This window comes from Leopardus geoffroyi, chromosome C3 (genome assembly GCF_018350155.1).
Source record: "Leopardus geoffroyi isolate Oge1 chromosome C3, O.geoffroyi_Oge1_pat1.0, whole genome shotgun sequence".
Taxonomy (NCBI): Eukaryota; Metazoa; Chordata; class Mammalia; order Carnivora; family Felidae; genus Leopardus; species Leopardus geoffroyi.
Genome location: NC_059338.1, coordinates 61,741,978 through 61,766,227, shown reverse-complemented (window position 1 = coordinate 61,766,227; position 24,250 = coordinate 61,741,978). Strand labels below are relative to the sequence as shown.

The 24,250-nt window shown below is 43.3% G+C and overlaps 1 pseudogene; it reads left to right on the top strand.

The window, feature by feature from the left end:
* The first annotated feature begins 2,152 nt into the window (after positions 1–2,152).
* On the top strand, positions 2,153–4,560 carry LOC123586585 (annotated as a pseudogene).
* Positions 4,561–24,250: the final 19,690 nt, after the last annotated feature.

Genomic DNA, 24,250 nt, shown 5'->3' with positions numbered 1-24,250 from the left:
GACAACTAAATTTTTCTGAAGCTCGCAAAGTGTGAATAAAAATCTCCTTTAAAAATTCAAGGCTTTGTACACCCACGGTCATAGAAGCATCATTCATCATAGTCAAAAGGTAGAAGCAACCCACATGCCCATTGGTGAATAAATGGCTAAACAAAATGTGGTATATACATACAATGAAGTATGGCCTTAAAAAGGGAGGAAATTCTGACTCCTGCAACAACCTGGATCAAACTTGAAGACATTATGCTAAATGAAATAAGCCAATCACAAAAGGACAAGTATTACATGATTCCATTTAAATGAAGTACCTAGAGTAATCAAATACAATTCATAGAGACAGAAAGCAGAACGGTGGTTGCCAGGGGCTGAGGGAAGAAGGGTTCTCTCTATAAATCATTGTGATATTATACTTTACATAAGAAATATATACATGATCTTCTCTGTTCATGCCACAGAGCTCCTAAACCCTTGGAGTGTCTTAAGCAATGAAAACAATCAAGGTGCCATTTGTTATGTTAATGAAGTGACTATCAGAAAGCACCTAAGGATGAGGCCTGTTGTTAGGAGAACCAACCATGTCATTGGAGGGTTGGAACATTTAGTTCCATCCCCCTGACCTCCAGAGGGGTGTGAGGCTGGAGGTTAAATGGATCACCAATGGCCATTGATTTAATCACCTGTGCTTATGTAATGAAGCCTCCATGAAAACACAAAAAGGAGTGGGTTCAGGGAAGTTCTGGGTTGGTGAACACGTGGCAATTTGGGGAGAGTGGTGAGCCTGGAGAGGGCATGAAAGGCTCACATGCTTCCCACATACATTGCTATATGCATCTCTTTCATCTGGCTGTTCCTGAGTTATATTCTTTTATAATAAACTGGTAATCTAGTAGGTAAATGTTTTCCTGAGTTCTGTGAGTTCTTCTAGGAAATTAATAAAATCTGAGGAGGGGTCAAGGGAATCATTTGATGTCAGAATTATTTGATGTGAGGAAAATACCCACACACTGGAATTGGGAACAGAATGCTAGTTAGTGTCAGAATATTCTAGTGTTAGTGTTTAATGGGTACAGAGTTTTAATTTGGGAAGTTCTGGAGATGAATGGTGGTGATGGTTGCACATGTGGGGAGGAAAAACTTTATCTGCCCTTCAAGGTTCTTCTAGTATGCCTAAGAATTAAGTTGAGATAAGACAGGGGCACCCAGGTGGCTTAGTTGGCTAAGCATTCGACTTCAACTCAGGTCATGATCTCATGCTTTGTGGGTTCAGGCCCTGCATTGGGCTCTGTGCTGACAGTTCAGAGCCTGGAGTCTGCTTCAGATTCTGTGTCTCCCTTTCTCTCTGTTCCTCCCCTGCTTGCATTCTGTCTCTCTCTCAAAAATAAATAAAGATTTTAAAAAATGAATTAAAAAAATTGACATGAGACAGTAACATTTAATTTCGTACATATGGGGAATCCACAGAAACATTAAATTCCAAAGATAGGCAAAAGTGAGGTGTATAAGTCATCCTGAACTAAGGAGAAGGGGTTTGGGATCTGGGATTTTTAAGGGAAGGAAAACAATGCACAGGAAGATGATAAAGGGTAAATGGTTAACAAGTGTTTGCTAGGCTATTCAGAAACAATGGAACACAGAGAGGAATTTTAACAAATAGACCTTGCTAGGAATTCTTCCCTGTCTAGGGCACTTGGATGGCTCAGTCTGTTAAGCGACCAGCTTCAGCTCAGGTTATAATCTCACAGTTTGTGATTTTGAGCTCCGTGTGGGGGCTCTGTGCTGACATCTCAGAGCCTGGATCCTGCTTCAGATTCTGTGTTTCCCTCTCTCTGCCCCTCTCCCACTCATGCTCTGTCTTTCTCTCTCAAAAAATAAATTAACATTTTAAAAAATGTAAAAAGAAAATTTGTCCCTATCTGCTTCTTCTCGTTCATATTATACTATAGTTATCTATGGTGATAGCTCCCTTCCTGAAACAGGTCCTCTAAATTCTCTTAGATGGGGTACCTGGGTGGCTCAGTAGGTTAAGAGCCCTGCTTGGGGTTCTCTCTCTCTCTGCCCCTCCCCTGCTCATGCTCTCTCTCTCTCTGTCTCAAAATTAATCAATAAGCTTAAAAAAACAGCTTTGACTTTCGGCTCAGAGGAGGCCATGCTGCAACTGTCTTTGGTTGTCCCTAATCCAGGTTCATCCAACACCAACTACCTCCATCATGCTGCCTAAGTTCGACCCCAGTGAGGTCAAAGTCATATACCTGAGGTGCACCGGTGGTGAAGTCGGTGTCACGTCTGCCCTGGCCCCAAAAATCAGCCCTCAGGCTCTGTCTCCAAAAAATGTTGGTGATGACATCGCCAAGGTAACAGGTGATTGAAAGGGTTTGAGGATTACAGTGAAACTGACCATTCAGAACAGACAGGCCCAGATAGAAATGGCACCTTCTGTCTCTGCCCTGATTATCAAAGCCCTCAAGGAACCGCCAAGAGACAGAAAGAAGCAGAAAAACATTAAGCACAGTAGAAATATCACTTTTGATGAGATCGTCAATGTTGCCCAACAGATGTGGCACTGATCCAGAGAACTCTCTGGAACCATTAAAGAGATTTTCGGAACTGCCCAGTCTGTGGGCTGCAATGTTGGTGGCCGCCACCCTCATGACATCAATAGTGATGCAGTGGAATGCTCAGCCAGGTAAGAAATACAAAGGACTAACTAACTAAATAAATAAATAAGGACTAACTAAATAAATAAAAATGAAAAAGAAATCAAAGGACCTCTCTAAAGCCACTCTCTATCTCTCTGCAGTGTCCCTGGGGTGATAAGATAGCTATTAGAAACTTTCCTGGAGATTTAAAATGCCCCAGGACTCTCAGATGGGCTCAAAGAGCAAGACCCATATTAACTAGAAAAAAATAGCCACAGCTCAAAAATGCTAAGCAAATATGCCTCTGTTTGCTATGATTAAAGCGAAAAAATTTTGTGTGATGTGTCTTACCACAGTTTAAAAACCTCAAGGTTGCACTGGCTTATGGGCCTCAGATGTCCCCTGTCTCCTTTGTAAACCTCCACATACTTTGACTGTGGCCTCACAAACGCCAGTGTGGCGATGTAAGCGTCTGCAGAGGCCAGACACCTGCAGGCCCAGAAGTGACTCACACAGGATGGGAAGGCAATGCTCATCGTTACAGGGGAGCCCAGATTTCTGGTTCACATAAGAAATTTCTAAAAGAAATTTTAAGCTTTAATTCATTTTGCTTTGCGTCAGACTAGCCAACATCCTCCTTGCTGGTGAGACTCCACAGAAGTTAATCACAATAAGCTACAGTGGGGATAGTTTTTAAGACTCAAACCATCAAAAGAGCCAAGGCTCTGGCTTTCTGTCCCAGGTCAGATGCTGATTTAGGAAGCCACTTAACTTCACAGTCTGCTTAGTTAAATTCTGTGAAATGGATGCAATGCTAGCAATGAGCCATTGCTCACAATAGCTGTTGTGGGCAAAGGCATCTACACCATACTCCTTCTGTGCTCTTCACAGCATGTAGTGTCAAGTAAATGTTCAGTAAACTGTTGCTAGGTTCTGCATGCATTACTAATGCATGGAAGTGCTCCGCCTGAGAGACTGGAGCTCCCCCCTCCTGCCACTCCCCACTAATCCCCATCTAACGCCATGCCAGAAAAATAAAATATAGATTTATGCAGAGCTAACGTGTTTGCATAAAACAAATATTCTTTGCAAAAAGATTCACAGAATTTCTACAAATAGACTTTTGGCTACTGGGCATTACAGAACATTAACTCTTTATAATCAATATTAAAATGTTGGCAGTCAATGCCAGCTGAAGGGCAGAACGTTCCAAGTCAATCCGCCTGTGGGTACTGAAACTTCTCACCTATGCACTGGCACATGCATCCATTGGTCTTGGTGGTTGACGTGTGCCATATCTGCCCTTCCAATGCACTAAATGTCTCTTGACAATATTGTTGAAATCCATCTTGTATCCTTAGCACCCATTCACCCATTTTGCTCCTTATTTTCTTCTTTCTTTTTGTTTTCATTCCTATGGAAGGGCTTCTAGACACCATGACTCTGACTGAAATAATTCCCTCCAGGGGACAGCTCATTCTACTAAAATATACAGGTAATTTTCTTTTCAGAGAACTGCCTGCTAATCATAATGATTTGATAATTAGACTGAAAATCTAGGAGTAGCAATTTATTGCATGTACTGAATTACTCTCCGTTGTCACAAGGAATGCCTTTAGAAATTCCTGATGATGACATGTCATTCCCTCAGAAGACTGTGAAGATCACTCATTCCCCAAGACTTTTGCTATATGTACAAGGAAAGCACCACCATCAATATCTAGGCTCAGACCTTTGTTTTTATTGTCCTCATAAGCATTAGCAAGGAAAGGAAAGTCCTCAGAAAGCAGCCAAAGTCTTGATGTCTTGAAACAGTCCCTTCAAGATCCTGAATGCTCCCAGGCAGGACTGTATTTTACACCTAAGGCCAAACCGGCTGAAGCCCAAAGGCTCCCCACCCCTGGACAACGCCTACTGCTTCTGATGCCTTTGTCCATGCCATTGGCCCCATTTAACATCTTCTCAATCGAAGACTAAATTAACATAGCCTCCCTCTTATAGCCTATTCTGGGGTTCAGGACATTTGATGACCTAAAGATTTTTTCCATTTTGTTCTGATGCAGTGGGAAGAGATTTGGCCCAGGACTCAAGGGGCTTGGTTTCTTCTCATAATTTACTATAGAAAGTTCTTCTCTGTACCTCTCAGTTTTCTTATTTGTAAAATAAGGGACTTGGAAAAAGTGATATTCAAAGTCCTCACAACCTCACTTATTATACATTTTCCACCTCTTATTAGGCCAGGTTGCCAACTAATTCTTGTGCCCACCCCACACTCTCTCCTAACCCCCACAATAATATCACTGAGAAGTAATTTGAGGACCAGAATTTGTTAAAAGGCATAGGCTTATTCTTAAAGATAGCCATGCGATATAACCATATGACCACGGACTATGTTTTCACCTATTTTGCTACCTTAGGCTCAGCGGTCTTTTTCAATGACAAAGGTGGTGGTTGATGTCATATTCTTGTCTACACACTCACAATGGGCCTAGCAATCAGAGCCCACAATGGCCTGGAATGGCACGAAACTACATGGACCATGGCCTGTTGGGATCATGGAGAAGGTAGAAAGTGGGGGCTACCACCAGCTGTGAGGACACAGGATTACGTGGTATGCGGCACAGTAGAGTGAGGTGAGGGTCTGGAAAGGATGAGGAAGCTGAGGCAGGTTGGATGCTCAGGGCACTAAGACTAGGATGAAGGTCGAGGTTGTGGGGCCAGAATGGACACTGGCCAGCTGGCTTGACATTCAAAGTTGGGCTGGCAACAGGGCTGGCTTATCATTCTGGCCATGCATTCATTGAATCCTACTGTAGGCATGGGAGGAGGGGTGGAGGCTAACAACTTTGGAGGACCTGACATGTTCCTGGTTTAGTGTGGCAACTGTATTATTGTTAAGCAAATATTCATCTTTCTCTCCCTCCACATGGGAATTATTTTGGACTGTGGACTGTGGACTGTGGGCTGAAGTAACAGTGTGCTAGTTCCAAGCCCAAGTTTCCCCCACCGCCCTTGTGCTCCTGTCTTCCACCGTGAGAACAGCATATCCCATGGAGGAGCTACTCCTTTCCCCTCCATTCCCAAGTGAGAAGGCATCTGGAACCCAGGCCAGCCAACCTGCAAAACTTGGAGTGAGAAATGTATGCTTGGGTTGTAAACCCCTGAAACTTGCAGTTATTATCACAGCACAAGCTGAGTAATCGAGAGAGTGTTAATTACCTTACATCTATTTCCTCATGTTAATGTTTCTGAAACAAGCAACAGGATCTCAGGTGAGGGTCGGAATCCCTCGGGTGCTGGGCTTTGGGCCCAGGCATATTTGACACCTGATCAAAAACCATGCTTTCCATTAAAACAGGATGACTCTGGTCTTGGATGAATAGAGCAATAATTGACTCAGAATAGAAAAGTGGACTTAGAGAAAATGCCAACTGAGTATTCCTTCAGAGCCCTGGGTACAAGAGCCCCAGATCTTCCCAGGAATGGATGTCCTGATGGGGGTTCTGCATCAGCAAAGCAGCCTCAGATGCCTTAAGGATGCAAGTGGCCACTGCTGAGAGCCCCTTCTCTCTCTCCTTCACACCTGTGTAAGTACACAGTACAGTCAGGAAGAGACACAGATCAGAATCCAGAGGAAATACAATCAGACTGCTCCAGTACCCTCAGGAAGAGTGGAAACAATGTGACCCTGTTTCTCAGCTCCCACATTCCTCTGCCAGAAAACCCTGGCTCCTCTCCTCTCCTGAGTCATCCTTGCAGGTGTTTGCAACCCTTGGGATGAAAAATGATGCTCTGGCATAAAGAAGCATTGCAGGGCTTACTAATCCCTTACCACTGGAAAGTAGGAAAGTGAAAAACATGGAACATGGGATAGAAAGGCAGTTTGGAACCCGGCTAGGAAAGGACAGCAGGCCTTCTCGCAGTTAGCCAGAAATGTTTTCCAAATTTACTGCATTTAGGGTCAGACTGGCCCTGAAGGCAGCTGAACACGGTGGTGTGGCCTATCAAGAAACTCCTCTGACAGTATTCAACCCCGCCCATCCTGTTTCTCTGGTGTCTGGGAATTTATTCAGCCTGAAACCTCACCAGCTCTGGAAGACTGTTTGTTCCCAGTTATGCAGTACTGGAAAGTTTCTTCTTCTCTCTGGAACATGCTGAGCCCTTCCCCTGAATCTGCTCCTTCCTTTTCCCAGGAAGGGGGCAGCTCATCACTCTTGGGGCCTCAGTTTAGGCTTCACCTCCCAAGGAGGCCGTTCGGTACAGTGGGGCTCCCCAGACACCCTCCCTTAGAGCACCTTTACCAAACTTAATTCCATCCACAACTAGTGACTTGTGGTTTAGCTGTTTATCATGTCTTTCCCAACATGATGAGCGCTCTGTCATGTTAGGGACCGTCTAGCTTGCTAGTTCCCGGCCCCTCAGGAGCTCACTCAGTGACGTGACTAAATGCATGAGTGACTGATTGCACCGTCATATCAACTCTGGAAGGTAACTATCATTTTGCTATTAACTGCTGAATTCTGTCCCAATTTTTCTTTTTTTCTTTTTAAAAATTTTTTACTGTTTATTTCTTTTTGAGAGAGAGAGAGGGACAGAACATGAGCAGGGGAGAGGCAGAGAGAGAGGGCGACACAGAATCTGAAACAGGCTCCAGGCTCTGAGCTGTCAGCACAGAGCCTGATGCTGGGCTCGAACCCATGAACTGCAAGATCATGACCTGAGCCAAAGTTGACCACTTAACCAACTGAGCCACCTATGTGCCCCGTCCCGATTTAAAAAAAAAAAAAAAAAAAAATGTTGCTTAATTGTATCACCTAAGTAATATATGAAGACTTACTGCTAGAGATTTCAAGTACAGTAAAACCTTGGATTGTGAGTGATTTGTTCTGTGAGTCTTCCCCGAGAGGAGCAAACATTTCTAATAAATTTTAACTTGATAAACAAGCAGTGTCTTGCAATGAGAGGAATACGTGACACCGAATGTCACATGATCACAACTGAGCCAATGGTTCTTCCCTCTCTTTCTCTCTCTGTGGGACTGTGGGTGATTTTCTCCCATGCTTGGATGTTTGGCCTCAGGCTGCAATGTTTGGCAGAATCAGTGATTTTTCAGAATGTTAAAACATGCCCACAACTGGCACTAGTATATTTTTTGTCACTTCAAAGCATGTATGGACAGTCCTTTGCTTTTCCATTTAGAGTAAGTTTTGCTTCATTTTGGATCATTGGATAGATTCCTTGTTAAATTTGCATGAAAAGAAAAAGATTCCATTGAGCCAATAGATAGCAGTGATTCTGTTAGTGATAGTGAAAGTCATCTTACATAATAACCCATCTCTCTCGGGGCGCCTGGATGGCTCAGTCGGTTAAGCGTCCGACTTCGGCTCAGGTCCTGATCTCACGGTCTGTGAGTTTGAGCCCCACATTGGGCTCTGTGCCGACAGCTCAGAGCCTGAAGCCTGCTTCGGATTCTGTGTCTCTCTCTGTCTCTGCCACTCCCCTGTTCACACTCTGTCTCTCTCTCTCTCAAAAACAAACATTAAAAAAAATTTTTTAAAAATAATAATAACCCTCCTCTATCTTATCTCTCTCATACCAGCCACGAAGGTTTTCAAAGGAAGTGCAGATTAATTTGTTTATTTTTCTTTACATTTTGTATTTTCTTTATTATTTTGTATTATATTACAGGATTGTGATCATTTTTATATGAATATTTTTGGGTTGTGGAATGAATCGTCTGAGTTTCCATTATTTCTTATGGGGAAATTAAACAAGTGCTTTGGATTACAAGCATGCTTCAGGAATGAATTGTGCTCACAAACCAAGGTTTTACTGTACTTCTAAGGCAATGGTAGAAAGAATAAGTCCCCCTTTCTCTCTTCTCTACCTCTGAACTCTCCCCCTCTGCCAAGTAAACTTTACAAGATTTTGTTCCCTTTTGTATAACTGATATTGTGATTTATAATGAATATATATCTGGTCTTTGACCCCCTTCCTGGCACAGACCTCCTAAAACCCTTGGAATTCCTAAGTGAGGAGAGTGATCAAAGTGTCTTTTGCTATGTTAATAAGGCAAGCTTTGGACCCTGCCAAAGGATGGGAGCTGGGTGCCAGCTGAGCCAACTATGATTAGAGCAATGGAACTTTCAGTCCTGACACCCCAGACCTCTAAGCTAGGTAGAGGGGTTCATCAATCACTAATGCACAATGATTTCATCAATCATGCACACGTAATGAGGCCTCCATAAAATTTCAAAAGGACAGGGTTGGAAAAGCTTCCAGGTTGGTAAACACATGATATTTAGGGGGAGTGGTGTGCCCATAGAGATCATGGAAACTCTATACTCCTTCCCCATACCTTGCTCCATGCAACTTTTCCATCTGGCTATTCCTGACTTGTATTACCCTTTTATAATAACCCAGTGATGTAGGAAGTAAAATGTTGCTCTAAGTTCTGTGAACCACTCTAGTAAATTAATCAAACCCAAATGGGGTTGTAAGAGCCTCCAATCTACAGCCAGTCAGTCAGAAGCCCAGGTGATAATCTAGATTAAGATTGGTGTCTGAACTCGGGGGTAGGGACAGACTTGGAGGACTGAGCTTTTAACCTGTGTCAGAATTGAGTTGAATGTAAGACACACAGCTGGTGTTGGAGAATTGCTTGTTGGTGTGGAAAATGTCCCTCCCCTCTGACACAAACATTGGAATTGGCTGCAGAAACTTCACTAACTTTTCCTTTCTATAATTTACGTCTCTGTGTACATAGAGGTATACTTTCATGTAAATGAGTTTTTATTTTTAACAATGACTAGAGTGTGTGGGACCCAAGGAATTTAACAAAAATCCCCTACCCCTGGACAAGCAGAGCAAGACTAACTCCATTTTGTGCTACACCCACCATCTCATGTATAACCCCCACATGACCTACTTATTGCTTAAGACACTCCCCCACCCTAGTCAAGCGCTGAGCACACCCTTACTGGAAACCGGCTCATATAGGAATGAGGAACCCCTAACCGCCAAAGAATGTAAACCCCGCCTTTTGCCCACCAAACTTGCACGCCAATTCTGACCAGAGTGATAGGCTAGTTCCAACAGTTACTATAGAGTAAATTGTAATTCAATTGGCCACCTGCGTGTGGACTGACGTGACTATGCAACTTTCTGTGTGTGTTACAATCTCATTGGCCACTGGCCCCTATAAAACTGCTACCCCTCTTAACCTAGGGGTCCAAGTCCCTGCTCCGCTGTGTCGGGTGTACTTGGGCCCAAGCTGGAGCTTGCAAATAAATCCTCGTGCGTTTGCATCGGTATCCTTGGTGGTCTCTCGGATTCGAAATGGGGGGCATTACAAGTGTACCTGCTGTGGTGTCTGTCTCCATCAGATGGGAATCCCCAAATGTGGGGCAACAATTGATGGAAGTCAGTGACTCAGGCAGTAAAAGAATTCATCGAAAGCAGAACAAAGGAAATATAACTTTATTGAAAACACTGCAAGGGAAGGGTGGGCAGGACGGCAGAGGAGAGACTCTGCAACCAGGCAGTGGGGGAGGGATTATTTAAAGCAGAAAGGCGAGGGGGTGTCTGGGTGGTTCAGTCAGTTAAGTTTCTGACTTTGACTCAGGTCATAATCTCAGGGTTCATGGGTTTGAGCCCTGCATCAGGCCTGTGCTGCCAGCTCAGAGCCTCAAGCCTGCTTCAGATTCTGTGCCTCCATCTCTCTCTGCCATTCCCCTGCTCACATCCTGGTCTCCCTCTCTCAAATAAATACATAAATATTAAAAAAAATTAAAGCATGGGGCGCCAGGGTGGCTCAGTGGGTTAAGTGGCTGACTTCGGCTCAGGTCATGATCTCACGGTCTGTGAGTTCGAGCCCCGTGTCGGGCTCTGTGCTGACAGCTCAGAGACTGGAGCCTGTTTCAGATTCTGTGTCTCCCTCTCTCTGACCCTCCCCCCGTTCATGCTCTGTCTCTCTCTGTCTCAAAAATAAATACACGTTAAAAAAAATTAAAAAAAAAATTAAAGCAGGAAGGTGAGGAGGCATAGGGATGTATAGAAATTTCCCTTTTTTGGTAACTATGCTTGGTTGTAAGTGGCCCATTGGTCAGTTAGGTTAAGGCCTATGGATATATTTTTTTAATGTTTATTTATTTATTTAACACAGAGAGAACACAAGCAGGGGAGGGGTTAAGGGAAAGGGAGACAGAGAATCCCAAGCAGACTCCGTGCTGTCAGCACAGAGCCCAACACAGGGCTGGAACCCACAAACTTTGAGATCATGATCTGAGCCTCACTCGAGAGTCAGACAATTAACTGAGCCACCTAGGTGCCCCAGTGGAATAAATATTTAAAAAGACATACCTAGTATATCATAGTAAGACTGAAGAAAGTAGAAGATAATGGGAATACCTTAAAAGCAGTCAATGAAAAAAATAATAGATTATCTTCAAAGGAGCAAAGATGAAACTGGATGCTGACTTTTAGCTGCATTAAGATACAGTGAAATAAGGCCATCCCTTGGCTGGAGAAAAACTGTCAGCCTGGAACCTATGTTGAATGAATTATCTATTAAGCACTTGAGTAAAATAAAGGTATTTTCAGAACAAGTAAACATTAGGAGAGTTCTTCACCTGTAGACTCTCATCTGAAGAAAGTTCTAAAGGAAGTGGTAAATATGGGAAATATCTAGACAGATTTTGATTTCATCAAACAGAAAAATAATAACATATACAGTTTAAAAAAAAAAAAAACAAAAACCAGGATGGGGCGCCTGGGTAGCTCAGTCGGTTGAGCGGCTGACTTCAGCTCAGGTCATGATCTCGAGGTTTGTGGGTTTGAGCCCTGCGTCGGGCTCTGTGCTGACAGCTCAGAGCCTGGAGCCTGCTTAAGATTCTGTGTCTCCATCTCTCTCTCCCCCTCCCCCATTTGTGCTCTGTCTCTCTCTCTCCTCTCTCTCAATAAATAAACATAAAAAAATTAAGAAAGTGAATTAAAAAACAAGATAAAATTGAAAGACATGAAACAAAGAAATAAGTTGGAGTGGTTAATGGAGGTAAAGTGTTTTAAATTGCTTTTATTATCAAGGATGACATAAATAAGTTGAATTTAGACATTAATAAATTAATAAAGCACATTGTAATTTCTTGACCACCACAAGAACAAAAATACATAAAATCTGTTTTTAAAAATTCAAGCAAGAAGGGGCGCCTGGGTGGCGCAGTCGGTTAAGCGTCCGACTTCAGCCAGGTCACGATCTCGCGGTCTGTGAGTTCGAGCCCCGCGTCGGGCTCTGGGCTGATGGCTCAGAGCCTGGAGCCTGTTTCCGATTCTGTGTCTCCCTCTCTCTCTGCCCCTCCCCTGTTCATGCTCTGTCTCTCTCTGTCCCAAAAAAAATAAATAAACGTTGAAAAAAAAAAATTCAAGCAAGTAAATTTGAAGAAATTGGCTTTATTAAATCATTCAAGAATCAGGCAGCACCTCATCTGGCAAGTGGAGAGGGACTCCAAGTTGTACAAAATGGAAGGTTTTACAGGAAACCTTCCTGTAAAGGTTTCCTGGGGCAAGGAAGTTATTAGCAAAAGAAAAGAAAAGATTGTCCCAGGCAGGGTCACTTTCTTTTAGGGGAAAGGGAAAGGGAATCTTATCATTCAGATGATTTATCTTCATTTGGGGAATGGAGAGGGCCCAGTGACAAATTAACTTATTGGTGCTGACAAGAAAATTCCTGACTGACCAGTTAAAGCCACATTTCTGGGGGACATTGAAACTGCAATTAGATTAGATATTAATCCCTGATTTGGGAACCTGGTCTAAGTGATATTATTTTGGGCCTGAGGTTTTCTTTTCTTTCTTTTTTTTTTTTTTTAACACTTCTAAATTAGTAAAGTGGGGAAAAGTAGATTAATAAAAAATAATAGATGTTAAATAAAGAATAGAGACCAGGAAAAAAAAAAAAAAAACAGGAAAACAAAAATCATAGGTTTTATGGTACAACAGAACCCAAATGTATCACATTTTTACACTAAATGTAAATGGCCAATAGTTCAAGGAAAATTTATTATAATTTATTATCCAATAAAAAGAGATACAGTTAAACCTACATATAGACTGAGAGTAAAAAATACCATGCAAATACTAATTCCCCCCAAATCTAAGTAGCTATATTAATATCAGACTAAATTGACCTTAAGGCAAAAAGCATTCTAAGGGATAAAGGGAGATGTATCATTAAGATAAAATGTTTAGATCACCAGATTAGTCTATAAACAAAAGCAAGGCAGGGTTTATAAAAGCAAATTTCTTGTCTATGGAATGTGACCCTCACCCTCCTTATGTAAATTAATTGGCCTGTCAGTACTTTCCAGGAACACAGCTATAGTTGAACAAAGTTGAGTTTATTAACTCTTCACAATTCACACCATGGTGTGTCCCAGTAAAAGGTGTAGAAAGGACTCACAGGATTTGGGGTTATGTGAGGGATTTGGTGAATGTTTAGGACACAAGGCTTTGCTACAGATTAGCAGTAGGGCTAATTCTATGATATTTAGATAATTCATACCTAGAAGGTGGAAAGAACAGATGGTAGTTAATGCTTTATCTGATCAAGAATCAGCCATCATGGGGCACCTGGGTGGCATAGTTGGTTAAGCGTGTGATTCTTGATCTTGGCTCAGGTCATGATCTTGCAGTTTGTGAGTTCAAGCCTTGCATCCAGCTCACTATTGATGGTGCAGAGCCTGCTTGGGATTCTGTCTCCTTCTTCTACCCTTTCTCTGCTTGGGTTTTCTCTCTCTCTCTCAAAATAAGTAAACTTAAAAAAAAAAAAAATGAAAGGAAAAAAAAAAAGAATCAGCCATCACTCATTAGCCAGGATAAGATGTCTGGTCAGTTTTGTGGTTTGGATGACAGTTCCTGCTTTTGTCTGTGTTCACACATGATTAAGGATTGGCTTTGGTTTGTCTGATCCATCTCTGTCACAAGGTGTTTTCATTCTGTGAAACTGTTTATGCCCACTGGAGACCCCATGGGCTGACCCCATGGGCCAGGCAGGCTCCTGGCTCAGGGACTGCTCCTCTGTCTCAGGCTAAGAACTGAGTAAAGGAGCAAAGGGGAATTGTCAGGGAGGGCAATTTCAGTTATTTGTAAGCTTTCCAAGAAACGTTGTGATTTTGTCTCTGGAATAGAATGACATGCTCATCCCTGCTAGTGACCTGCCTTCATCCCTCCCCCTTGGTTAAAAGCAGGTCTGCACAGTTTCTTCATTATAATTCCTCAGTTTTAATTTAATTATTTTTTTTTTTTTTTGCACAATCACTGTGGTTGTTGAGAAGTAAGTAATTTTCCTTTAACCGTACATTTTTACTTATGAGGTTAGAGATAAGTTTGATAAAGCAGGAGGTTTACTTTTGGGGGCTCGAATGAGTTTGCAAATATTTAGTACTAGGGCCAATTCCCATGAAATGAAATGTCTTTATTTATATATCCCATGTTCACCCCTGAGCTTGTAACTCTGTAATAACTTCTCACTGCATTTAGAATAAATTCTTGACATCATAAAGGTGCTGCCTGGTCTCTCCCCTGCCTACCTCTCTATTTGCTTCTCTCCATACTTCCTGATCCAAACTCCTGACTTTCTGACGGTCTTCAGAACAAAGGCTGTGTGCTCCTGGGCCTATGGGGATCAGCAGGAAAGGCTGAAGGGGTTGAGCGCTGGGAGGGCCAATCTGCTGTGTCCCTCCTGCAAATGGTCTTCCTAAAGGAGAGCAAAAGGATGCATTTATCTGAGCCACACAGACCCTCCAGGAAGGTTTAAGAGAAGCAATTGCAGTGTTTCCACTGATGGAACAAAGACCCTACTCTTCCTCTAAAATGCAATCATCAAGCAGAACCAAAATGTTTGAGGACAGAGAGTACAAGTGAATTTATTAGATCTGAACTCATAAAAGCAGAAAAGGAAAAAGAAAATTCCACATGTCTTTTGAGATATTTGATCAGAGAAATAAATCCAATCCCTGAAAAGTGAAGGTGTAGGGACCGAAGGAAGGGCACCCCAAGACGGGTTACTTTGGCATGAGCATTATTTTCAGTTAAAAGCAATCAAAACCCAGCAGATTCAGGAAAAACTCTTTACCTCCCGTTCAACTGCCCGCTTTACCAGGAAGAGAGCTATTACCAGAGATTCCTCTTTACCTAAGAAATTTTTCTATGTAACAGGGCAAACTTTGCTTTCCAAATATCAAGTCCTTTGATCTTCCTGCTAATGGTCTTTCTCCCTTTTGTGTCCTCAGATCCTGTCCCTCTCCTTGCTCATATAAGCATCATGTTGTCTGTCTTTGGAATGTCCATGTTTGTGTGGATTCCCTATACGTACGCTATTAAATTTGACTTTCTCCTGTTGATCTGTCTCATGTCAGTTTCTTTCTAAGTCCAGCTAGAAGGACCTTGAAAGACAGAGGAAATTCTTCCTCCCTGACAAAGGTCAGTACCTGAATCACCCAGGTAATTCCATCAAGTCTTTGGGACTCTTTCCATGACCTATAAATTCTACAATATTTGTATGTTGTCTTGGATTATTCTCTGGCTTCCATTGTAACCAAACTAATGGGAGTTTGCTCCTCGATGAGGTACAGATGGAGACTACACCACGGGCAGTTGTCACTCAAAGGAAACTTTATTTGTAGCAAATAAGAAAATGATGGGGAATAATTTCCAAGGCCATGACTCCTGGAGCAGGGATGGGAGGGCTCTTTTTATTCAGTGTTTAAGGAAGGGGAGAAAGGGGAGCTTTGTCATCACATGTAAATGTGGGCATAAGACTGTGCAGGTGTACTTAGAAAACAAGACTGTACATGCATCTTATGTTAATGAAGCTTTTGCTCCTCCTTTGGAGACATGAATATTGTAATGAAGCAGAGGTAACTGTTGGATAAGGAGAAGGGATTTTGGACCTGCTCTGAGAGTTCATATAACCTGGATGGGGTCCTGGGCTCCTTGTCTGACATAAGGAATGCAGGGCCTGGCTTTCTTTTGGGTCAGCACTGAGCAGGGAGGGGTGTGGGTTACCATTGCTTCATTGTCTCTGATATGGTTGGACTATTTCCTGGCCTGGTAGAGACTGTCCTTGCATTTTCTTTGTTCCTTAAAATCCTTAACTGCTGGGGTTTTCCCATTTCTTTGAAATTCTGACACCTCCTAGGAAGTTCTGCAAGAAGTGTGCTTGGGCAAGTAGGGATCATGGAAAAAAGCGGAGGGCCTAAAAGACTTCTCTGGTGTCTTGGAAACTGCGGGAACCCCTAACTCTTCTTGTTCCCACCATACCTCTGTCCTCACCCGCAAAGTGCATAAGTCCCTTGCAGAAGCACTGGAAATAATAAGGATGTGGGTACGCATTAAAGACTACGTTTTTCTCTTGATTCCTTTAAACTGCATAGGAATGTTTAAGCAAAGATTTGTACCTTTGCATTGTGCAGGGAATGGCCTTGCATGGGTGCAGGGATCTTATATTTTATGTGAAGTGGCACACTGTTAACTCTCTGAAAGGCTAACAATGTATAGTTCAATAACGTAGGAGCCACTAAGTAATAATAATAATACCAAGGAAGTATAGCTAAGAGTCAATTACGCAATTAAAGTTGGAATTCTAAAAGATCAACTAATCCCAGGGGAGGGGAAACAGGACAGCCAGCAAACAAATCCCCTCCATAAAAGCAGAATCCTTTGATGAATAGGAGAGGAGGGAGAGACAGCAATGGCTTCACTGAGCACTGTTTTCCAGGCACCCTGGCTCACATGGGACACTTTATCTAAGCTTGACATTAGCCTAAGGGGGTGGGTGCTGCATTGAAAGGGTCTCAGGATGCCCTGCAGGCTGCCAGGGAGCTTGGGAGGGGTGAGTGGCAGGCTACTCCTGGGTCTGCCCTTGGCAAGTGTCCTGTGAACTAAGAGTCAGTGCAACCTGATCGCTGATCAGGGCACACTGATCCAGCACTCGTTAGTGGACTTGTGTTTTCTGGGCTCATACAGGTAAAGGTAAAAACCAAAACACAACACAATGTACTGACTAAAGGTGATTATGTCATCAATGTAGTCTGGACATTCTCTCCCTAAAGGCCTGTTTGCATGGGAAACCTCTTTATAACCAGAAGGTTCTTGAAAATTATGTGATTAGCACCTCCCGTTCGAGTCTGGAGAGAATGTGAATACCGCAGTGAACCCTGAGTTCACTTGGCCGTTGGAGGCCCAGGGGCCTGTGGCATCTCTTCCATTTCTGGACCACTACTCAGCTCTCTGACCCTCTTGCTACAACCATGCAGAATACTTGGTTGTGTGTCTCCAAATCTTTCCAATGTTTACATGAATTGTTTATTACAAAAACAGGATTATCTATGTATTCCCTTATATAATTTTATTTCCATTTAATATATTATAAACACATTCCCAGGTATTCAGGTACTTGTAGTTCCTGTCACTTTTTTGCAGCTCTGTAATATTCTGGTGAACAGATGACAACAGAGGACCCTTTTTCCCCTTTGTTAATGGTTGTGTAAGCAGAAAGAGTCAGGAGTCCCTGGAAAAAGAAAGATGAGACATAGACACAAGAAAAGTCATTGTAGGCCCCCGGCCGTCCTGTGATCTCTGTCTGACCAGCCCTACCTGCCCCAAACATGTTTCTTGCAGGACTTCCTGGGATATGTTGAAGTTGCAGAAAAAATAGACCTCAGTCCTTAATAATTTTAAGGGAACAAAAAAAGTAAGAGCTGTCAGGCCAGGAGGTAGCCTAATTATATCAGGGATGATAAATCAGTGGTGAAACTCCCAGTGCTGATTCAAAAGTAGAGACTGACTTGGAGAGTATTCGAGTTATCTTTGTAGGATCTGAGCCCCTCTGAGCACTGGGTACCTGACCGACTGGAGCCAGAACATCCATGGTGCTGACCCTTGCAGGCTTCATGACTTCCATCTACTAAGACCTGGACTCTATCACCTTAAGATGACTTCTCCCCAATTTTTTTAATGTTTTTTTTTTCATGTTTATTCATTTTTGAGAGAGAGAGCATGAGCAGGGAGGGACAGGGGCGGGGGGGTGGGGGGGACAGAGAGAGGGGGAGCCAGAGGATCTGAAGCAGGCTCCGTGCTGACAGCAGAGTCCAATGTGGGGCTGGAACTCATGATCTTGCCCTTGGCTGAAGTCGGATGCTCAGCCAACTGGGCCACCCAGATGCCCCACTTCTACCCCAACTCTGTGCTGAATTCCTCATTGTGCAAACCCTCCATGAAGATGAAGGTATCCTTAGCTTCAAACTTGCCCAGGGAGACAGTGCTTGGAAAAGATCCCCAACGATGTTCTCATTTACTTCTTGCAACTAAAACCCTTCCCTCTCCTATTCCTTGGCTTCGTTGTGTCTGGGCTCAACACGCACCAAGAGGCAAGCCCAGTTTCAGGTAACCGTTACTTGTTTGTTACCTGCCCTTCCTGCTGAGGGGCCTCTGAAAGAGCCACTGAGCTGGGTAAGGTCATGAAGGAAGGAAATGTTGGCTCCATCTGTAGGGAGGTCACAGGTCACCGCCAAGGGCAAAGAGGGAACAGACCTCATTCTAGCACAGCCATGGTCCCTTGCTGAGACTCCAGATGGGCTCCCCAGTTTGCCTTCTCAGCTTGGGAGCTGCCCTTTTGTGCTCAGCGCTCTGCTAGGTGTCCTGGGGGTCAGAGAGGAGAAAACCCTGTGTCCCTGGCTCTTGAAGAGCTCAGCGAGGTCACACACAGTAATCACAGCAGAGCCAAGCTGGTGTCGAGGCCAGAAGACAAATTCTTCAATAGATGGGTTGGAACCGTCGTTAAGCATCTGGGAAGTGGGGGAGTTGAATCCTTCCTTCCTTTATTACACTAATATAAATCCCAGATGGATCAGGATTTACATGTAAAGTAAACAAAATCTTAACAGTATTAGAAATAATGCAAAGCATTTGTGCCATGTTTTATAATCGTGGAACAATTATCCTAAGCAGGACAAGAAGCCCAGAAGCCACAAAGGAGAAGAGCGAAAAACTGGATCTCGTAAAAAAGTTAGAAGTTCTATAAGAAAAGAAAAGCTGACCATAAACAAAATGAAAAGACACCGTTTTGCAGCACACGTGGCAGACACATTTCTCTAATGTGCAAAGAGGCTTACAAAACAGTAGAAAATTGGTGAGCTCCCTCCCACCCCCAAATACGCAGAATTTGTTAAAGAGAAAGTACCAACTGCCGTAAACATTTGACAGGTGTTGAAAAACAGACACAAATAAAGCAGCTCTGGGCAATTTTCCACCTCAGACTGGTAAATTTTTTTTAAAGATTTCTATTTCCAGTGTAATGATCAAGTGGGGGGCAGTCACTTTTGATAGCAGTGGGACAACTTTGTAGAGAGAAAGTCAGTGATAATTACCACGGTGTGAAATATCCATAGACTTGAGCCAGGAATTCCACTGCCAGAAACATTATATAGGGAGAACAACACACACACACACACACACACACACACACACATACACACATGCACGTGCGTGCACGTGCAGAGAGATGTCCAGAGAAGGCGTTCATAATAGGTGCTGTTGTTATAAGAGTCGGGCCTCCTGTATGTCAGGTTCTATGCACAGTACTTTATTATTAAATTCTTGCAACTACTAAATCAACGTAGTATTTTTAATGTTCATTCTACAAATGATAGAACTGAGGCTGAGAACAGAAATATATGCTTAAACTCATGGTATTTGTGAGAAGCAAATCTTGTTCAGTGTTTGCTCAAAACTATGGTCACATGTCATTTGCAAAGGCAAAAACTGTGGACAGATCCAAGTTCATTACCAAGAGGTAGATGGGATAAATTATGCTTCATCCAGACAAAGCAATCGTGCCCAGCCACAGAGCAGAATGATGGAGATTTGTCTATGCTATGTCTTATTATCAACAAGATACATTGAAAAAAAAAAAAGCAAGATTTCAAAATAGTTGTTATGATTCCATTTTTGTTTAAAAATATAAATCACAAATTTGGGGCTCCTGGGTGGCTCAGTCAGTTAAGCGTCCAACTTTGGCTCAGGTCATGATCTCGTGGTTTGTGAGTTCAAGCCCCGCGTCTGGCTCTGGGCTGTCAGCACAGAGACTGGAGCCTGCTTCAGATTCTGTGTCTCCCCCTCTCTCTGTCCCTCCCCCACTCAAACTCTGTCTCTGTCTCTCTCAAAAATAAACATTAAAAAAAACATATAAATATAACTTATAAATGCCTCACAATCTTCAAAACTGTTTATTTGGAAATAATTTTAAACTTTCAGGATGGTGGTGAGAATGATACTAAGTCACCCTGCCTCCTCTTCCCTGCTCCAAACTAGGGCCTTCCTCTAGGCCCTAGTCTTTCCTCCTGCTCTGGAATGACCCCTACATTTCCAGAGATCTCTCCGGTTCTCTCTCTGGTGCTGCCAGGTCATATCCCCTGGCTTGGCTTCCCCTACCCCTACTATTATTTAACCTTCTCCTTCTCCTACTAACCTTTCCCTTCTCTCAGCTTCAATAGCACTCAGGTCCTTCACTGCTTCACTTACTGGGAAGCTACCTCCTTCCATCCAGCAAGAACCAGGATCCTGAAGACTAGCCTGCACCCTCACTGGCTCCCCCTCCTCATTCAATCTCCTTCTTCTGCTTGCTGCTGTCTCTGGGCTCCTACCCCAGCACTCCAGTGAACATTCTTGGACAAAATAGCCCATGATCTCCTACTTGCCAAATTGTTCTGATCGCATTCCCTTGACATCTACCCTCTTAACACTCTCCTCCCCAACTCCGCAGCTTCCTATTGTCCCCTCCAGCTCCCCTAGGGTCTTTGGCCAACTTGCTGACCAAGACCACTCATTTCCCTCCCTGAGGCCCTTCTACTTGGCCTATTCTGCAAGCATTGGTGCTCAACAACCCATCCCCTCAATTGCTTTGGCTGTGGTTTTTAAATTCTTTTATTTTTATTTTTTTTAAATGTTTACTTATTTATTTTGAGAGAGAGAAAGACAGGGTCAGCAGGGGAGAGGCAGAGAGAGGGAGAGAGAGAATCCCAAGCAGGCTCCACGCTATAACCTGATGCAGGGCTCGAACCCATGAACCATGAGATTACAACCTGAGCCAAAACCAAGAATGGAACTCACGAACCTTGACATCATGGTCTGAGCTGAAACCAAGAGTCAGGTGCTTAATCACTTGAGCCACGCAGGTGTCCCATTGTGACTTTTTAAAAGTCCAAGGCACAGGTTTCTCCATGGCTATGTCTACTGCCTTGTTTTGATTTATAGTAATGAACTTGCTTCCATAAATGGGAATATTTGCAGATGTTTATCTAGGGATAATACAAAAAATATTGCTATTATTTTTGATACAACAGAATGATTTTGTATCATGTATTTCAACCTAACTAGAATATGGATTTTTTAATATCAAAAAATTGAAATACAATAAAATGCAAAGCCATGATTTGTGGTCCCTCCCAAGCATCACCCATGAGATAAGTCTAAACCTACAGCCCTTGACCACTTCCCCATCCCAGCTCTCTGTTCTCCCATTTCCAGCCCAACACACAGGCCAAGTCCACTAGTGAAACCACTCCCGGCATCCCTTACTCTTCCTTGATGCGCCCCCTTTGTGCCATTTCCTCCCTCTACCAAGAGTTCATCTCTAGACTCATCACTGCCTACAGTTACCTCCTCACCTTTGAAGTTCCACGTTGTGCCTGAAAATGCATCTGTCCCTCCACCCTACCTGCAAGGTACAAGGGGCTGCTCTGTCCTTCGGGCCCCCACAGCTCCACGTCAGAACCTCCCCATCATCAGATCAGGAATACTCTATTGCATTTATCTGTTTAGATGTATGTTGTCCCCCACTGCCCCTGATGCAAGACCAGGCACAGATTCTTGAGCTGAGTCTTCTGCTGCAGTGACCCATAGTAGGTGCTTAAAATGTATTTTTTAATAAATGCATGAATGGGCATCAGCGGCAAGCGATCCACTAACAGTACTTTTTGGGTGCTTCTTCTGACCCAGGGTACTTGTGACTCTTTTCCAGAATAAATCAGGCCTCCCTGTCTGGTTGCATGGGCTCTCCCTCAATTTGGGGCAGAGGGTGAGGGACAAGGAGCTGCACAAGGTTCTCAGATTCTGTGGATTAGGCAGAATCAAGATGTTGATGGCGTGGTGAGCAATGCTGGGGAGACAGGAGCCAAACAAACATCCTCAGGCCCATGACACACAGCCCCATAAGTGGTGTTTGTGTCCATGGTACCCAGCTGGATCCAGCCTTCAGTGACAAGTGCTCTATCCGTGTCACCCCTTCCTTCTCTGCCTGCACCAGCATACACGTCTCCTCACATGCAACATACAGGTACATCCATGAAAATGAAAAAGAGACCCTGCTGGATTTCTTAGTGCAACAGCATGTTGGCCTAACGTAAATCATGAGTCACAGCTTTGCTGCCTTTGTGGCCTCCTAGGACATCAGGGAAGGAGCTGGTGGGCCTCAGCGAGGGTCTCTCCACAGCTTCTGGTCTGACTTAGAGTCTGGAGCTTCCTGGAGGGAGCAGAAAGGACTGGTCTAGAGTAGCGAGGGACCGAGGGGTTTTTAGTCAGCGACAAGGCACTTTTTTTGGGTCGTACAGAGTTGCCTGATTCAGCTCAGAGATACATGCTACAGGTGAAGAGCAGAAAACTAAGAGGGTTTCAGTCTCTGATTTTAGGAGAAAGAAGTTGACTGTCTCCCTAACGTGGCCTCTTCTCGAGCTGATCTCTCTCTGACCCTCCGCTCTCTCTAAAGTTCAATTTCTTTGGAAGAATGTATTGGGGTGTGCAGGGAGCTGACCATGCAAGATGAGGTGGACCTTGTGGGCCATAGCCTCATGCGGCAGGGGGTCCAGAGCTGCTGTGCTGGAGTCATAGGGCTTGACCTCTTCTGAACTTGCCAAGAATGGGCAAGGGGGTTGAAGCTTATGTATTCATACATAAAATTTTTTAAGTCACTGTATAACTACTGACTTCAGCTGTGAAAACAGCCCACTGTATAACTCACTGGGCTCTTCTGATTCTGGATTTGATGGGTAGGGACTCTGACTCTAGTGGTTTAGGTCTCTTCCCTCACCTACCAACATTATTCTATTCCATTTTATTTCCTTTATTCTATTCTAGAACAAAATGTCTGCTTTGATTTGTCAGAATGTTAACACTTCCATTTGCTGTCACTGAAATCTTTCAAATAATACAAATGATTGTATTAGAAACAGGGCCACCCTTGGGGTGTGTGAGTCCCAGCAAATTTTTTTTTTTTTGGTGTCCTGGCTTCTGTAAACAACTTGGTGACATGTCAGAACATGGATAAGTGAGAACTGACCAGTGAATGGGATTTATGAGGATGCAAGCCCAAGGCTTAGTGGTAAACCCTCAGTGGTCAAGCCCTGAACTTACCCACTACACTGTGTCTGACTTGAGTGACAGTCACTCAAAATTAGGATATCAGAACCAGCTGGTGGCCCATGCCACACAATTCCACAGAAGAAATACCACACCAGCCAATGAAAGCTATCTGTTCTCTGGTCACCCTCCTGGAAGCAGGACCCAGCCACAGGGCCAGGCAGGGATAATGCATGGACACAAATCCTGGAGTTGCTTGGGGCATCTGGTCACCCCTGGCAGGGGGACAGTGGGCAAGGATTGGAGAGCACCTTGGGATCTGGTCCACACCTGTAGCATCCTGTTCAATGGCACTACAGGCTCAGCTGGTCCCGTCCAACAAGAAAACTTTGAGGAAGATGCTCCAGTGCACAGGGTTACCTGAGGCACAAGGCTGACCCAGAGCAGGGGAGCCGTTTGCTTGGGTCTAAAAGTTATAATGTATCTGAGTTTTCCTTTCCACTTAAAAATTCTATTTCTGATCACTAAAAAATCAATACCTCTATGTTCTAGAATATTTACAAATTACCAAAAAAAAAAAAACCTCTTAAAACCCAATACTAAATATTAATCATTCATTTATTGATCAGCTACTATTCAGCTACTCTATGCTGGCACTGTGCTGGCACAGGACTACATACAAGGTAGACATAGTCCTTCCCCCTCCAGGAAGTTTACACTCCAGCAGGTTGGCAATATTTTACATTATTTTTAAAACTATTTTAAATAATCAATTAATTAATTTTTTTTAACTAGGCAATTCATTTACATGGCTCAAATTCAAGAGCTACAAAAGAGTGCACAATGAAAACATTCCTTTTTAGGGTAATGAAAATATTTTGTATGATATTATGATGATGGATATATGTCATTATACATTTTTCCAAATCCATACAATGTACAACACCAAGAGTGAACCCTAAGGTAAACTGTGAATGTTTAGAGATTGCGATGTGTCAATGTTAGTTCATCCTCAGAAAAAATGTACCTCTGGGCGACTGATGCTGTTAACGGAGGAGGCAATGCATGTGGGGGCAAAAACTATACAAGAAATCTTGGTACCTTCCTCTCAATCTTGTTGTAAACCTAAACCTGCTCTGAAAAATTAAGTCTTTAAAAAAAAAATTCCTTGTCTCCACACATTTTCTCTCCCTAAAGGCAACCAA